We start from the raw sequence: 2,553 nt of genomic DNA on the forward strand, positions 1-2,553 counted from the left end.
TATCATATCCTCTCTCCTTTTACCTCCAATCTCGTTCTCTATCCCTCTCTCTATCATGCCTATCATAATCTTGGTCTTAATCATTCTAACCTTGATTCTCACCTTACATTTGGTAGGTAGGGCAGAAACCCCCCGAATGGTTCGCCAAGAACCTTATCCCATCATCAAGTGACTTAGCTTCACCCTCATTATAACTTTTGGTAACTTGAGCGGCAAAGACATTGACTGCTTTTGAAGGTGCTCCATCACGTGTTTGGTGAGGACATCTAATTGTGTTATCACTTTGGCCATAATTTCATCTCTTCTCTTGTCCTTGTTCATTTGATCTTTGTTGACATAATATGCGGCAGGAGACCCTATAGTTACTTTGGAGTCCCAAGTGTGCCACCCTATATTTTTCTTTCTAACGTGGTAGAGAAAAGTCGATGCAACCACATAGGATAACTTAACAATAGTCACTCCGGATGCCTTATCAACAATGGTTTTATTTAATTGGTCTAATGCCCGATGAAATATTGGAGATGTATCTTCTTTGGCACTTCATGGTTTGGGTATTACATGAGTTTGTCATTAAACCTTTCCCATACCTCATATAAGGGATCACCACTTAGTTGGAGAAAATTTGTGATTTCGTCTCTTAGTTGTAGCATTCTAAATAGAGGGAAATATCTATCCAAAAAGGACTCTGTAAGTTTGACCCAAAATGTAATAGACCCGGTGGGTAGAAATCTCAACCACAAAACTGCTTCACCCGTTAAAAAGAATTGGAAAAGCCTCAACCAAATAGACTCTTAAGTAATATGGGCAATATCAAATAGGGAACACACCTCAATGAAATTTTTCAAATGTAGGTTAGCATCTTCATATGCCTTCCCCCCAAATAGACCTTTTATTTGTAACATATGGAGCATTACACTCGTGACATAGGATACCCCTTTCCCTCAGTTAGTGGGATATGGATGGCACTCGCATACCCCACATTATGAAGATGACCCTCATCCTCGAGGTATCCATCAAATGAGATGTCATTTTTTCCATTATGGCTCATTGTGTCATGATTACTATGACCCTCTCCTAAGAAAACAAAAACAACAAGAAAGGTAAACAAAAGCACTATGACTAACCCAACTTCACTAACAATACCATAATAGAGAAAACTAAACTTCACACCCTAACAACGGTGCCATTTTGATAATGCTCAACTAACATGTCAAATTAAGTGTGAGGTGGATGTTGTCAATATATTCTCAACAAAATTCAGGGTCGAATTCATGAAGAATGCAAGTTAGCTTTCAAAAACTGTGTGTTAAGAATTAACTATATGTTAACCCGTAATGCGAAAGTAAAATAAAACATAAAAGCAAATTGGGGGCTTGAATGTTGAACTTTATTAAGAAGGATCTTGGGATTATGCTTTCCTAGGTAGTGTTCATGCATGGGTAATCAATAGTTAGTCCAAGTTTTGGCTAAGGATTTTGGTTGGATAGATTTGGGGTCTTAGTGTTAACCATTTGATAAAACACTAAATTTCACTCATGGATTCTTTCAAATACCTCATGAGCGTGACAAGTTTATCAATCCATTACGTCAAACTTAGCATCCTTATTTCTAATATGATGCCTATGAACATAGCTAATTTAACTAACACCCTTATTTCTAAGATAGTGCTAACATAGAAGCTAATTCAAGGTGTTGTTCACAATTACTTTTCACCCACATTTCTCTTTCAAGGATTATATGGGATCTAAGGCAATTGGGTTTTCACCTACATTTCTCAATTCAGCCATAGAGTAAAAGCAAAACCCATCACAATTAACATAAAAGCAAAATCCATGACAATTAACCACTTATTTGGACTAACAATCAACACCCACACATTTTTCACTACCTAATCAAACATGATCCTAAGATATTGATTTAGCTACTCATGAAATTAAAGAAGAGAAATATACCCAAATTGGCATGAAATTGCTCCATCATAAGCCAAAATAAGTGTAAACCCAAACTTCAATCTCAAAATTACAACCAAATCTCTCTTGGAATCAAATTAACAAATTGTTTTCTCAACTCAAAATAGAGTGTTTTTACTCTCCAAATTGAAAAATTGGATAAAGATCCTAAAATAATGCAAGGGTTTAGCCTTTTGTATTTTAGGACTCATCTCTGTGAAATAGAAAATTTGCCTCTCAAATTTCCCGTCCAGTCGTGATCACCATCTTTTGGTCGCGATTATAATTATGCGATCGCATGGCATCTTCATGCGATTGCTATGGGTTGACTTCTTTTGACTGATTGTGATCGTGACCCTCAGGTCGTGATTTCGGTACCTGAGGGTCGTTTGATCTTCAACTTCTTCTCCTCTTGCCCACTTTCCTTCTCTTTCATCTTTATCTCAACTCATTTTCATCAGATTTCCTACAAGATTACAAAAACTAGATATTAATGCATTGAAATATAGAATTTGCCTAATGTACACAATTAATTCATCATAGTGTGCACGAATTTGTATATAAATGAGTAAAAATTCTGCCACTCATCATGGATCCACCTTGA

At 36.4% G+C, this 2,553-nt stretch overlaps 1 non-coding gene across 1 annotated transcript; it reads left to right on the forward strand.

The window, feature by feature from the left end:
* The first annotated feature begins 538 nt into the window (after positions 1 to 538).
* Positions 539 to 644, forward strand: LOC124888253. Its single transcript, XR_007046384.1, has one exon. It is a non-coding gene; the product is annotated as a small nucleolar RNA R71 (small nucleolar RNA).
* Positions 645 to 2,553: the final 1,909 nt, after the last annotated feature.

Source organism: Capsicum annuum, chromosome 10 (assembly GCF_002878395.1).
Source record: "Capsicum annuum cultivar UCD-10X-F1 chromosome 10, UCD10Xv1.1, whole genome shotgun sequence".
In the NCBI taxonomy this organism is placed as follows: Eukaryota; Viridiplantae; Streptophyta; class Magnoliopsida; order Solanales; family Solanaceae; genus Capsicum; species Capsicum annuum.